Genomic DNA, 16,620 nt, shown 5'->3' with positions numbered 1-16,620 from the left:
TGAGGGAAAATAACCATACAACCATTAATCAAAATTTTACCAATTCATTATCATTTATTTTTTGATTCTTTCATCTATTTCTTAGCATTTTTGAGGTTGAGACTTAGCGATGACATTAGACATGAGTCTTCTTACAGAAGAAGTAGCGAGGATAGAGTTGAATCACACATTCTGTTTGGTCTGTCAAATCCTATAATTAGCAGCATTTTTAATTCAAAAAGGGGTGGTTTCATTGTTTACTTTTGGGCAGTTTTTATAGAAGAACTAAAGAAAATAATATTATGTTCCATGATATACTTGAAATATTTTCTTTATCAGAGTGAGTAGCCATAATATGAATATATACTAATATTATATAATGACAGTAAGAATAGAAAAATGCCATAAAGGAATACTGACTTATCATAAGTAGCTAGAGAGCTACCTATTAGAGGAGTTGTGTGGGATCCAAAGAAAGCTGACTGACATCTTAGCTGAGGAGAGGGCAAACCTCACCTCAGAAGAATAGGAGAACTGGTTTCACAGATAGGAAGTTGTGTGCAAAGACACCGGAAAGCCATATTGAATAGTATATTGAGAAGGATCTGTTTTCCCAGAAAATATTTATATTACACAGAGATAATGCTTACCTAGGAGGACAAATAACTGAGAGTCATAACATTTACAATGTGTACAGAACATAGGCACAGAGAGCTCAGTTTGCCACAATGATTTGACTTGAGGAAATAGGGCAAGTATTATATGTCATCATTATAACAAAATAAAAAATAATTAAGAGATCAACTAAGAATTTATATGAGTCTTGGTTTTGAAGATTCTATTACAAGAAAATTGGTCCATTAGCATGGATAATTGATTAAATCAGCATGTCTTGGTGGAAACACTTGTCAGGGAAAAATGTCTGACCTGGTCATACAGGGGAAGTCAAGGTTCTACAATGTGCTTTGTAAACACATCATTGGTGATTAAAGAGTCCTCCACTTAATGTTGCCTTCTGGAGGTCCTAGCCTTTCCAAATGATACCTCAGAGTACATGTTGATGTGTAGAACTTGAGAGAACATTCAACATGTATGCAGTAGTAAACATAATTTTTCTTCATTTTCACTTAGAAAATCATTTATTTATCCATTTACAATTTATGGTTCCTATTCCAAATGTCTTGATCTTATCCATCTACCTCTCTGTCCCACTCCTACTGGACAAGGTACAACAGGCCCTCTCCTCTGTTCTATTCTTTTATTTTGTTCTGTTTTGTTCTGTAATACTCAGAGTCCACTTAGTGATGTCTACTGAAAGCTTGAATAAATTGTATGAGTGTTATGACCATGCTTTTGCCCAAAAGAAAGCCCCCTTCATTGTGGCACTTAACACCTTTCTACTCCCTCTTCAGCAGTCTTCCAAGTGTCAAAAGTGGTGGTAATGAATATATGTACAATATAAAGATAAACGTACAATAGTTGCTGATTTTCACACACTAAATGTACAGAGCCATGACTGGCTGTTATGCCACATGGTAGGAACTTGACATTGGCCAAGGGCAAGGGCTTCAGGCAGGAATCTGTCATTAAGGCATAATAGAGAAGTAGGTTACAGCAGGAAATTTTATCCTAGGGTGGAGTGCTCAGAGTGAAGGTGAAGTTCATTGTTCCTCCAGGTCTACGAATTCCTGAATTAAGCAGGTGACTCACCCAGCTGCCTGAGCAGTGGAACCAAGAACTGCCAGATGACTTCCCAGGAACTCAGAATGGAGTCTGGGGAGAGGGCCTTGCTCAAACTGTTAAGTGGTCTGACCTCCATTAAAGTTTCGGCCTCAATAGGTAAACTATAGACCTGGCCATCGTTCTTTTCACCTCTTCCCCATCCATCCCTCAGCTCCTGTTCCAGGAACCCAGTTTGTAGTACCAGCAGGCAGCAACAGAATGCAACAGAATGGCACCCAAATCGGGGGCTGGACATGAGGAGAACGCCTAAGGTGACCCTGCCTTTGCAAAGCTTCGCAGAAAACAGAAAAAGATGATAACCTTCATGGTGAGGAAAATCAGTGCTAGAGGATACAGAATAAGTGAGGCAGTGTTGGACCAATGCTGAACTCACTTAGGAACACTCCATTAGTGGAAAATGGAGTAGGAACTTTATAGGCATTTGTCCACAGATTTTAAGAGCTGATTCAGGTGAAAAAGAAACTGGTTTAAAAATAAACACATGCCCGCATTCTCCAAGAGCTACTTTAGGAAAGCTTGTAAAATGAGAGAGGAAGAGAGAAGGAAAATGGCTGTAGTTGCATAACAAGCGCACTTCCCTTTCTGTGTATTGTTGTTTGTCCTCAGTGCACACCATGTCTACATGTATGTTTATGTCCTATTCCTGGTGTTGTGTGAATGACTGTAATTGTTCCATATTAAAAAGAAAATTTGGTAAAAATCTCATCTGCTGGTGGTTTATCTCTTAATCTAGCCGCAGTTTTCACAGCAGAGGGTGATTTAAATTGTCCCGCACTCAGCTAGGAGTCAAACATAGTTAGACAGAAAGCGACTTTTAAAAAGAGCAGGCAGCCTCAAGTCTAGGACAAGTGGGTTAATGGTTCTTTCTCCTAAAGAAAAATCTCTGCAATTGTGGTTTTTGGTCAAAGTGCCTTTTATTCTCTTGAAATTACAGCTAGAAAAAGGAAAAATTTTTGGTTTAAGTTTATGAGATTCATATAATCATTTTATTTTTGTTTTATAATTGGTCTTAAAGGTATAAATATATTTTGCATGCCTTGACTATATAGAGTATTGGCTCATAAATCATTGGACATGATTTAAAAGGTATAATGTTGGTAACAAAAGTTAGTTTAAAACTGGTGGCTCAGGGTTGCAGCCATCTTAAACAGCAACACATGTCATGACACAATCCAGGAAATACAGGCCTCTAAGATGCTTCTAAATTGGCATGTTGTTTTGTGTGAATCTTATCCTACAAATTAGACTTATAAGGAATAATATTTAACATAATGTTTTTAATAAGTTATACTGTCATACATTTGAATGTAAAAACTGGCAGACAAACCTTGTGCTATCAATATAATGTGTTTGCCATTGATTTTTAAGGAAAATAGATTATTTAAAATTAGGTTTTTCTTCCAGAGTCGTAGTTATGCTCTAATATTGCAAGAGGAAATTAGGAGTTACAATGAAATTTGCTAGGGTGCCATTTGCTGCAGTTTGCATTCTAGTTAAAAGCGCACTAGTCTTAACATATTTTGTAATTAAGATAATTTTAAGAGTGATACAGCTATGGCCATTATAGGTCTGTTGCCACTTTTTTAATAGTTTTTTTTTGTTTTTTTTGTTTTTTTTTTTTTTTGTATAGTGGTAGAAGCAAAATTTAACCCTCCAAGATTAAAAAGGAGATCTCAATGGAAACTTATTTGATATCAATCAGGCCCCTTTGACTACTAAAAAACAGCTAGAATTTTTCTGGGAACCCTGAAATTACAGGTTCCTTTTGTAATTTCACCCTCATACATTGCCCTTGCTGGACAGGTGGGTTTGGGTCTGGTCTTAGACAAAAGGCTCAGATTAAAAGATATTTATATTTGAGGAACCTCATACAATGTCCTTGCTGGATAGGTAGGTGTTGGGCAGATTAGAAAGAAAATTACATTTGAGTTAGTGCAAGCAAAGCTTAGAGCTTCCTTAATGGAAGTTTGTGAGGAAGTGCTTTTGTCTTGCAGGCCCCACCTTGGGAGTGTTTGGCCAAAAGAACTTTCTTGACAGACTTATTCAGGTGTGGCTCAAAATACAGTTCAAACTTATAAAAAGTTAATAAGACTATGTAGAACTTATGAAGGCATATAAATTTGGTCTGCCTACTGCATACACAATTATTTCATATTTAAAGGATTGTTTTTTGCTTTAAATTCTGATAATTATAAAAGCATTTGCTTCTATGAGCTAACTTTAAAGAAACAATAAAGCAATTTCATTAGAAGGTTTTTTTTCCTCAAGGAATGGCTAATAGCTTTACCTTGTGAAGGAAAAATGTTTTCTCTCTGCTTCAATACAAGAAGCTAGGATCTTAGATTTTTCAGAGTATAATGTTCATGGAATGTTTGTTATAGGCCTTTGCTCTTAACTATGGGCTTTTAAATTATTTTCAAAAGTTGGAATAAATGAATTGGCTAAGCCATCGCTTTAAGCTTGCCACAAGAGGATTTAAGCCTCTAATATTTTTTAAAATAAATGATGCATCAATCAAATTGATTATTATTGATGTTGGATCTATTACATGGCAAGACTTTTTAGGCAAAATTAATAATTGTTATCCAAAAGCTAATTTGTTACAATTTGATCACATGTTTATTCTTTTGAGTTTCCCCTTGCCTCAGCACAGATAACTGACTTGGGTGCTATAGCACCTATTTTTAAGATGTTAAAAAATCAAGCTTTTAATAACAATAAATATATATATGGCTCATGGTTTACATTTACTTGAAATTGCTCTGTTTTTAATACTGTTAATTCTTAATTTTTACAATTATTTATGCAAATGTAATTCAAGTTAAATAAGATATGTTCTTTAAATAATTGTCCCAGATATTTGAGAGCTGATTCAGGATCTCAAAAAGTGAGCCACATAGAACTCAGATCTGTGTGTGTTTGCTAATCAAGCAAACATGGGCACCAATGAGAGGTGCAAGGCAAGGCACCACATGGAGATGATCATGATTTCTGCCTCTGAGTCCCCGGGATGCACACCTAATTGCATAGGGGTTAACGTTGAGAGATTGTCCTTAAAATAATAAGGGAGCCAATTACCCCTTCACTGGAAAAGACATCATATAATATTTAAGAGGAATTAAGGTCAATTATTTTCCTCCCTGTTTAAGGCCCACCATCTAATGATGGATGTTTATCCACTTGTTTTCTACCTCCTCATTTTCAAATTAATAAAAAGGGAAAAAACGGAATGGTGTTATGCCACATGGTAGGAACTTGACATTGGCCAAGGACAAGGACTTCCGGCAGGAATCTAGCATTAGGGCATAATAGGGAAGTAGGTTACTGCAGGAATTTCTATCCTAGGGTGGAGTGCTTAGAGTGAGGGTGAAGTTCATTGTTCCTCCACATCTACAAATTCCTTAATGAAGCAGGTGACCTACTGAACTGCCTGAGCAGTGGAGCCAGGAACCACCAGAAGACTTCCCTGGAACACAGCCTGGATTCTGGGGAGAGGGGCTTGCCCAAACTATTAAATGATCTGACCTCCATTAAACTTTCGGCCTCAACTGGTAAACTATCTTCCTGTCCCTTGTTCTTTTCGCCGCTTCTCCATCCACCCCTCAGCTTCTGTTCCAGGAACCCAGTTTGCAGTAGCTGTAGGCAGCAACAGAATGCAACAGCTAAAATTTTTGAGGGCCTTCTTTACTTGTTACAAAATGTAGCTTCCATTGATAATTCTGTAAGCAGTACTGATTCAAGAAATGGATTCTTGCCACATGTGTAGAGGAAAAAAGATGATATCTTCAGAGATTTGTGCCATTTTATTGCTTCTTAACATACATACCCATAGATGGACACACAGACAAACACACACACACACACACACACACACACACACACACACCCCACAAGTGGACATCTTTTTCATTTAACTCCCTTTTATGTTGTGTGACCTCCAGTTCAGGCAACTGAAGCCATATTTTCCTGTGTCAAGTTTGAACAGACTATTTCTTCTCCCTTGCTCTTCTCCTGAATACATTTTTAAATTCATTTTCTATTCATGCGTATGTGTGTGAATGGGAATGTGTGCATTCATACATTTGTGTATGTGTGTGTGTGTGTGTGTGTGTGTGTGTGTGTTTGAGAGAGAGAGAGAGAGAGAGAGAGAGAGAGAGAGAGAGAGAGAGAGAGAGAGAGAGAGAAGAACATTTGTATGAGTGAAAATGAGTTTTACAAATTGGTATACATCTATTTATAGGCCATAAGAAAACCTTGGGAATCATTTTTCAAAAGCTACATAGGCTTTCTTTTTTCAGCGAACATTTCTTATTGGCCTATAAATAAAAAAAAAAATTCAAAAAGTATCATCAACAAGAAACATTAGAAGGGCTTGCAAGCGAGTTACAACAGCCTTCATAATAGCCAAAAAAATAAATAAATAAAATATCTTGTGGTAATTCTAATCAACCAAGTGAAATTTCTGTCTGACAGAAGCCTCAATTCTCTTAAGAAATAAATCTAAGATCTCAGAAAAGGGAGAGATACCCAATACTCATGGATTAGCACAATTAATTGAGTAAAAACAGCCATCCTACCAAAGGAAATCTACAGATAAAAGGCAATCACCACCAAAATCCCAATACATTCTTGAAAGATATGGAGAAAGTAATTCTCAAATTCATATGGGCATGCATAAAACTCAGAAGAACAAAAACAATTCTTAAAGACAGAAGATCTTATGGAATAATCACCATCCCTGAGTTCAAACTATACTACAGACAAATAGTGCTAAAATGTGTATGGTATTTGTACAGAGACAGACACATTGATTAATGGCAAAGAATTAAAAGACCTGGAAGTAAAACCATATATGCACAGACACTTGCTGATTGACAAAGAGCAAAAAAACATACAATTGAAAAAAGAAAGCAACTTCAATAAATTATGCTGGTATAACTGGAGTCTGTTTGTGAAAAAATTAATGTAAGTATAAATTTGTCACCTTATAGGAAGCTCAAGTAGAGTGGATCAAAGACCTCAACTTAAAACCAGATACACTGAATGTAAGAAAAGAGAGAGTGGGAATGTACCTTAAACTTACTGGCACATGGGGAGATTTCCTGAACAAAACTGTTAAGGCTCAGGCTCAAGAACCAATGTCACGAGCCACAATGGGACAAGGTATTATATTAGGAAATATGGCCTGCTAGTATGAAATGGCCTGCTTCAGATTATTATTTAATCTGTGACAGGTGAGCCCTCATTAAGCAACGCTGCAAGGGATTAATTTTAGAAATGATTCCTGCTATTAATATTCTTTTCCTGTTATTATTAAGCATATATAATAATTAATAAGTAGTAATACAATCCTTTAGAGCATATCTCTGCAAAGCCACAAAGATGTACTGTCTTATGGTAATGCTAAGTAGACAAATAGATGACTTAAGTTTTAATGATGATCCTATAAGAATTCCTAAAATTATATCTGTGATTATTAAGCTCTTTTGCAGTAGGACTGCTATTAGGTCCTTTTCTGATAGTCAGAACTTCAATGAGAACTCTGCCAGTCTCCAAAGTGTCACCAGTTAATTGATTTTAGATGACAACCAGACATTCTCCTACCCAGAACACATTCCAAGAAGTCGTAAAACAATTAACCAATGGTCTTATAAAGGAAACTAATGATTTATGATAGGTTGTAGGACAGAAGATAAAAGAGTGACTGGGTTTATCTATTCAAAACTTTGCTAATAACTCAGTTATGGTTTTAAGCTTTCAATGAACTTGTGAAAGACAAGTGATTAACATTTAACTAGATATTATTCCTAATGGATATGTATGTAAACATTCTCTACTTTAAACTTCTATTTCAATTTATGACTTGGTATTTTGTGTGAACTAGTAACTTTGTAATATGTGACCATATATTCTGAAAAATGTTTTTGGGCTGAGGAAAAGGGAAGAGTCAGTACAGCGGAACAGAGGTGAGAAGAACTGAGCTGAGAGAGAAACCGAACTGAAGCAAAGGTTTTTTAGTCAGAAGAGAACAAGAGTAGAAGAAGAATGCAAAGTGGAATAACTTCAAAACTATAAGTAACATAAAATAACAAAGAGAACAATGTGCAGGATGCAGAGGAAAAGAGGAAAAAGAAGATGCTGCAGAGAGCAGAAGGAGCAGGCAGGCTTCTCCTTACCATGGGACAGAACAGGTCCCATGGTAAGGACAACACAGTCTTAGTCATATTAAAAGGAACAAAGCTTTTTTTTTTTTTTTTTTTTTTTTTTTTTAGAAACATGGATTTAATTCATTTAGCATTAAAAGGGTAGAAGCTTTTTCTTTCTCAATGCAATAAATATTGGAGTTTATTTTTCATTCAGAATTAGTGAGATTTTTCTGCACTTGTGCTTGGTCTTTTGCTCCATATGCATATGTATGTATGTATGTATGTGTATGTAATTATGTAATTGTGAGAATGTATGCACGTGTGTGTGTGTGTGTGTGTTTATGTAATTGTGAGAATGCATGCAATGCTGGGCACAACTGAATTTGTGTGGAAATGTGTACATTTGAAGCTGTGTATGAACTTATGTGGCATTATGCAGATTCACTTATGTAATAGTTATGTAATAGTTTTTTCTTTTTGCAAGTGTTATTCTCTTCTCCTGGTTAAATAGAAATTTATTGCTCAAAAATGTGGTATATCTACACAATGGAGTACTATTCAGCCATTAGAAACAATGAATTCATGAAATTCTTAGGCAAATGGATGGAGCTAGAAAACATCATACTAAGTGAGGTAACCCAGACTCAAAAGGTGAATCATGGTATGCACTCACTAATAAGTGGTTATTAACCTAGAAAACTGGAATACCCAAAACATAATCCACACATCAAATGAGGTACAAGAAGAAAGGAGGAGTGGCCCCTTGTTCTGGAAAGACTCAATGAAGCAGTATTTGGCAAAACCAGAACAGGGAAGTGGTGGGTGGGAGGACAGGGGGACAGAAGGGGGCTTACGGGACTTTCGGGGAGTGGGGGGCTAGAAAAGGGGAAATCATTTGAAATGTAAATAAAAAATTATATCGAATAAAAAAAGAAATTTGTTGCTCATAACTTCCCCCTATACTGAAAAACAAGCAGCATCTCAATAACAGGGAAAGAGCTCTATCAACTAATCCTTTACTTGATCTCCTACTGTCTTAGGATGAGGTGCTAAAGTGCCTAATACTGCAGTCTGAGGCTTCAGAAGAACATAGAAGGCAGCTCAGCTACATTAGTATAGTAACTTAGACTTAGATAAGTAAACTTTTATTGTACAGCAACCCTAAATTTTTCATAAGACAATCTTACACCAGAAATTCATAAGAACAAGTCTCACCCCTGCCTTTGTTCTTCCCCCCTCCGCGGCCTCAAGAAGAACCTACAGGAAAGAAGAAACACCTCCTGTCTGGGCTGGCTCCCAGCAAGCCAATAATTCATAATTGGAACCTCATGAATCTAGAAAACTTCTGTAAGGAAAAGAACATAGTCAAAAAGACATATGAGCAACCTGCATATGGGGAAAATATTCACAAACTCCACATCTGGTAGTGGGCCAAATATATATAAAGAACTCAAGAAACTAATCACCAAAAAATCCAAATAACCCAATCAAAAAAAAAATGAGGTATAAAAATGAACAGAGAATTCACAACAGAAAAATCTTGAATGAATGAAAAGCACTTAAAGAAATATTTAAAGCCCTTAGTCATCAGGGAAATGTAAACCAAAACAAAACCATGATTTCACCTTACATCAATCACAATGGCTAAGATCAAAACCTCAGGTGACATCACATGTTGGCAAAGATATGGAGAAAGAGGAACACTCTTCCATTACTGTTGGGATTGCAAACAGGTACTAGCACTCTGGAAATAAACCTGGAAATTCCTTAGAAAATTGGAAATAAATCTACATGAGTACCTAGCTATACCACTCTTGGGCATATTCTCAAAAGATGCTCCAACATATAAAAACACACATACTCTACTATAATCATTGCAGCATTATGTGTAAAAGGTACAAGCTGGAAACAATCCAGATGTATCACAATGGAAGAATGGGTACAGAAAACATCCTTAGTCACCAGGAAAATGCAAATCAGAAGAACCTTGAGATTCAACCTCATACCAGTTAAGATGGCTAAGATCAAAAAGTCATGTAACAGCAGATACTGGGGAGGGAGTGGAGAAAGATGAACACTCCTCCACTGTTTGTAGGATTGCAAGTTATTACAACCACTCTAAAGATTAGTTTGGCAATTTCTCAGAAAATTGGACATAGTATTACCTGAGGGTGCAGCATATACCAAAATGATGTTCCAACATGTAAAAAGGACAAATGCTCTGCTACATTCCTAGCAGCCTTATTTATAGTAAACAGAAACTAGATAGAATTCAGATGTCCTTCAACAGAGGAATATATATGGAAAATGTGGTGCATATACACAATGGATTGCTACTCAGCTATTGAAAACAATGGCTTCATGAAATTCTTAGACAAATGGGTGGAAATAGAAAATATCATTCTGAGTTTCGTAACCCAACCACAAAAGAAAGCATATTGTATACACTCACTGGTAAGTGGATGGACAGAAGAAGCTAGAGTTCTCTGTGGTTGTATTGTGGAAATCCTGGAGGATTCCGGAAGAGGAGGGCAGTCCCATGGAAAAATATCTTAACTGACCAGGACCCTTGAGATCTCTCAGAAACTCATCCACCAATCAGGCAGCATGCACCAGCATGATTTGAGGCCCCTGGTACTTATGAAGCAGAAGACTATTTTGCTCTGGGCTCAATAAGAGAAGATTCACCTAACCATGGAGAGATTTGAGGCTTGAGGGAATTAGGAGGTCTGGTGGCTCAGGTGAATGGGTGAGGATATCTTCTTGGAGAACAAAATGGGGGGGGGGGGGAAGTATGGGATGGGGAGTAGTCCAAAGGCCGATCAAGAGGGAAATGAAGACTGGAGTGCAAAAAGGATTAAATAACAACAACAACAACAACAACAACAATAATAATAATAATAGAATGGGGTCTCGACTGCATGCCCATTACCATAGGAAAAAAATGGAAGGTGACGCAATTTGTAATTTCATTACTAGAAAACAGTGTAACAAAATCAATTTTGTCCAAGACCATAGAGATCATGATACTCAAAGCATAATAAAGGTAACAATGTGGTCTGGTTTCACTACCATATCAATATATGGGTATGCATACACATGTATATGTGTGCTTACATGCAAACACACACATACAAATAAACACATGAAGAGGTACATACATTCATACACATTCTAAATACATATGCATATTAGTATGTGTACATGTATGTTTATGTATGCATATGTGTATACAAATACATATATTTTCATGCACACATATGCACACAAGAATCCACATCATTCCTGAAGTAATTTGAGACAAGTTGGCTTAATACAATTTACAGTACAATCTCAATCGACCCATAAAAAAAGCTTGTGTGAAAATCTATCACCCTTTCATAGTAATGCTATCAGCATGGTAGATAACAAATCCCAGGGGTGCATGCACATCTGATGAAAAGAGAAATATTCTGAATTTACAAGTGAGGCAAGGATACCCAAATTGGTAAACAAGACAGGGGATACAACTGAATAATCTAAATGGGAAATTTTATCAAGACAAAGAAACAAAATTAATTTATATTGGGAAGTAATGAAGAAATTATTTCTGTTTTCAGATAACATGCATAGAAAAATCCTACAACATACAGCAAATGTCTAGTAAATCTGAAAAACCATCAATGGAATAGCATAATATAATAACATGATATGTTTTTAAAGTTCTTCTTTGAAAATCATTAAAATTTCATAGTACTATATTAAAAATGATTGGTTAAGAAAATCTTAATTAAAATTAAAGTAGAAACAAATGTCCAGAGTTTTTTAGTTACTTCCCTAACTAACACAAAAACCTTTAATGGTAATTGGTCTCATGGTAGCTTTTCTCCACTATGACAAAATACTCAACATACTTAACTCACAAAATAAAAAGATTTGTCTATCCATTGCTGATTAAATATTGTTTTTATTGTTGCTATCACAAATCACATGGCAACAGCAACTTAAGAGAAGAATCTGGTTTTGCTCATATTTCAAAGTTAACCTAAGGCTTCACCATATGAAATGATGTTGATCACCTCACTTTTTCCAATAAAGAGATTTCCTCACAGACATACCCAGAGATATTTCTGGACCCTATCATAACTGACTGCATTAAGAAAATGCTTTGTAATCTCATTTTTAAAATAATTTTCTGCGTTGCTTTCTACTTTATAGTGTTCTCTATCCATTTATATATCTGCCCATGTTCCTTTGGAGAGTTAACTATGCAAAACTGAAATATGCTCCATAGAGTAGCCATGTGCCCAACTTTCCTCCTTTTAAATAAATCAATTATCCTTGTTCAACTTCAATTTTCACTCATCTGTTCTTTGGACATATCTTATCTAGAATCCATCACCAATCAGGGTCTGCAGATATTAACTCCATTGAATGCATACCTCATCTATTATTCATAAATTCACCTTTATTTGTACTTGTTTTTCATGTTCATCATGTGAGAATACTACTTTGTAGAATTCATCTTTGATCACCTCCTTTGTCTATCAAATAGACTGTTACTACCCATTAGGACTTCATATTTATGCCAAGAAATATCCATATAGAACATAAAAGTAAGGTAAAAGCTTGTGCCAGACAAAATTATTATGTGGATTGAGGCCACTTTTATATATAATAAAGAAGAAAGACGACCTGTAGGCTTTCTGTAAGTAGCAATGGAAACTCTATAAGTTATCCTTTTATCCTCTATGAAGTAGGTGCATGCATTATATGTAAGCTCTGCAAATTAACAACCACCACAACAAAGTCATTGTTCTATGTGGGTATATATGTTCAAAAATATATATTTATGTATGGAACTGTAAGAGATCACCTAAAAAGCCATTGTCAATGTATCTATGAAAGATACTTGAAGTTTACCTCATTTCTCCCACATAAATGCAAGCATACATACACAGGAAGGATAAACACAAAGTCCTGTGTTCCTCCACTGACTGCTTGCTCAGCACTAGGATTACAAGCTTCTATCACCATAGTTTGGTGATATTGTTTATTTGTTTTTTTTATATTCAAATTATGTAGTTTGAACACACATTCCTATACTTGCATGATGAACACTTTGCACAGCTTGCATATCACAAGCACTAAGAAGTTCTTTCTTCATCTAAACTGGATCTTATATATAGTCTGATCTTACTGATTTACCATATTGTGTGTTTTTAGCCAATTAATTGTAGTTGTGAAACACTGCAATATATTATTATATAATTGTAAACATGTATTAAACGTAAGTGTACTATACACAAATAAAAAATAACAAACAAGAGCAGACAAACAAAAACAAAGCCTTGTCTCAGTTGCTAAGAACACCATCCAGGACAATGGTCCTCTACCAGCTCTCTTATTTGGAATTATAATTTTAAATTAACTGGAAGCAGAAGCATCAATTCCTCAAAAAGATGTATGTTAGTTACTTCATTTTTATTTTGAAAAAAAAATTATGTGCAGAAGCAATCAGGAAAGGGAGTTTTGTTTAGTTTTGTTTGGTTGGTTTCCTTGTGTGGTGTCTCTGGATTGTGACAGTGAACTCTATCATTTGCATTTCTGTTTACTGAGCAAACTGTTGTTGGCAAACACATCTTAAGATCCAAACTATTTTCAACATCCTTCAGAGATAGTTATGCAAGGGTCAGTTTAATTACATTTTACAATTGAAAACAATTGAGACACATACAAAGATAATCTTCTGTTGTGATAAGATACCATCAACAAAGTGACTTAAACAGGTAGAAAGAGTGTTTGTGTGGGTATTCTGGTGTCAGAGAATTACAGTCTATGGTATGAATCATGTCATCAGGTAGGAATATATGACACTGAAGCTATAGCTGAGAGCTCATATCTTAATATGGAAACACAAACCTTAAAGACCTGACTTGCAATAGCGTAAGCTTGGATCTGTCTACAGTAACGCATACCCCCTAATCCTTTCGAAACAGTTCTGCTAACTGCAGACAAAATTATTCATATACAGAACTCCATAGGCATATTATTTATAACAGTTTGACTAAGAAGGTAATTCAAGTGACACAATCATGACAAGAGTGAATCAAAGTTCAAACTTCCAACTAATGTTTTAAAACCATGCCTCTGTCATGTGGTCATCTTCTAAGTTATTCCATTCTAGCCTGCTATGAAGCTCTTTCAAATACAGGGTGGTATAAGGTAGGTTCCATAAAAACCAAGGAGTAAACAACTCAAACCTGAAGAAGTCCTTGAACCTGACCAGCTGTACTAGGCACCTTCCTCTTCAAGCTTATATAAATCATAAGTGCTGCTAAGACACTCCAGTGAGCTGAACTGCCTAGAAGTATCTCAGAGAATAACAACTCCATGAAAAAGGCACTTCTGTGTTGATAAATATTTTCCTTTCTATCTAGGACTTTCAGAAAACAAACTAGCCATATTTATAAGTGAAATTTCTTAGTCATCCTCAAGAAATCAAACTTAATTCCAACAGATTTTTGTTTGAAAGCTTCATTTGTTCATTTTTGTTCCTAAAATTGGCTGTTGCCTGCTTTTTCCCCTACAGTAAGTTAAAATGTTGAAAATTCAAAGTCAACATAGGAGAATCAATCAAAATGTAAGAAACATTTTTCCCAGTAAACAAAACTTTAAAAGATGTGGAAATGGCTCAGTAACTCTCAATACTTATTACACATGCATGAACTCCAAATTTCAAGTTCCAGAATCAATGTAAGAATATGAGCAATGTCACACATAGCTGTCACCTCAGGACTATGCGGCATGGAGAGCTGTTGAGGCTTTCTTCCCTCCTTCCTCATTGGAACAGAAGAGTTCAGTTTCAGTGAAGGAACCTGTCTCAAGGGAGTAAGGCAGAGAATGATAGGGAAGTTCTGTCATTGCCCACTTGACTGCAAATATGCATACATGCACGGATGTACTCCCAGGTGCATATTTACAATTGGCACTCTGGAATCCATGCAAGAAACAGAGAAAGAACAAAAAATAAGAGAATGAATTAAATAAAGAATGTGTTCACAATCTTTCCTAGGGCTCGTTAAGTATTTCAAGTTCTCTGAGAACTAGGTTATGTGAAATTCTCCTGTTACAAACACTGAAACATCCTAGTTTCTCTACCACTGTTGGTAATTTGGGTAAAACTATGATAAGCCTAATTTGGGGAGGGAACTTGTTTTCATTCCCCCATCTAATGACACATCTATCTTTATGTTGCTAGACAATCCATCACTTGTAGCTCCTGGATGAATGGTCCTGCCAGCATTGGTCTGTTTGTAAGTGATAGGAACTAGTATGTGTTACATTGAGAGAACAAAAAGATTAGGGTTACTCTGTCTTGTAACACATTTGCCATGAGCTCTGGGTATCAGAGAGGTCAGAGGAAACCTCAAATACAACCTTAAAACTTTTCAAGACATTAAGCATTTTTCACATTATTTGTTCAGAAATTGATTCTCATTGGCCAGAAACATTACTAGTATGTTGGGTTGGCTTTCCAGGGAGACATAAGGATGCATATGACTCTCTCTCTCTAGTGCTGGGATTAGAGGTATTCACTACGTAAGTCAGCATGATACCATTAGATCTGTGGATCCATGTCAATAAAGTATGAAATTCTCCAAGGGAGCCATCTTTTTCATCCCAGAACTACTCTCAAATGTGTGTGTGTGTGTGTGTGTGTGTGTGTGTGTGTGTGTGTGTGCGCGTGCATATATATATATATATATATATATATATATATATATATATATATATATATATATACCCATGATCCTAAATGTTCTACAGTGTGGTCAAACAGCACCATTAGCCAAGGGACAAATATCTAAAGATATGATCATATGGAAGATGATTCTAATTTGAACCACACAAAATATTCAGTGATAGAGACTAGTAAATACATAAACAAAGATTGGACTGATGTGAGGTCTCCTAAGTATTCAATGAACATTACATCTTAGGAATACAAGATGCTGTGTTTTCCCATGGCATAGATACCAAGAATGGACAGGAATCTAGGTTACCTTCAACTTGCATTATCTAGATACATGTTCTTTCAGTTTAACTTCAAAATAATAACTTTATCCTTTCCTAAAAGATTAATGTTGCCCATTACAATGTAATACTTGATGTCAGCAAGATGCTTTTTGGGTCGCCATAACAGATAACCTGAACACAATGCTCAGTATCTATACAGTAGGACATAACTAAGTCTTCCACTTTGCCCTTTGACCTCAATTAGTCCCTTGGACATTTCACTGCACACACTTGACAGTGAGCACACAAATACACAGAACACACACACACACAAACACACAAACACCCACACCCACACACTCTAAAAATGAGGAAGTAAAGATGTAATGTAGATTTCTCTTAAAAAGTGACAGTATATAAAGTTTAGAATTTGATAATGCTGCTGTGAAGATACTGTATATGCTGTTAAAATGCAAACTTTTTAATAACTAAATGTTCTTCTTTAGCTGTGTTTGTAGGCCTCTTTGTTCATTGTTTATCATAATTCCAAATTTGGTTATACATTAGTGGTGAGAAATACTTTTCCATCATTTTATCACCTTGAGCTCTGAGCCCCCTGCCCTGTAATGTTAATGGTAATGGTATGTGTTAAACATACATTCCCTGCTTCTTGGCTGAGCTTCACTGGAGGGCTCATTTAAAATTAGTGGACCTTGAAGATGATATCTTTTTACTGATGATTCCATTTCCTGTT

Source organism: Apodemus sylvaticus, chromosome 12 (genome assembly GCF_947179515.1).
Source record: "Apodemus sylvaticus chromosome 12, mApoSyl1.1, whole genome shotgun sequence".
In the NCBI taxonomy this organism is placed as follows: Eukaryota; Metazoa; Chordata; class Mammalia; order Rodentia; family Muridae; genus Apodemus; species Apodemus sylvaticus.
This window is presented reverse-complemented; position numbering follows the sequence as displayed.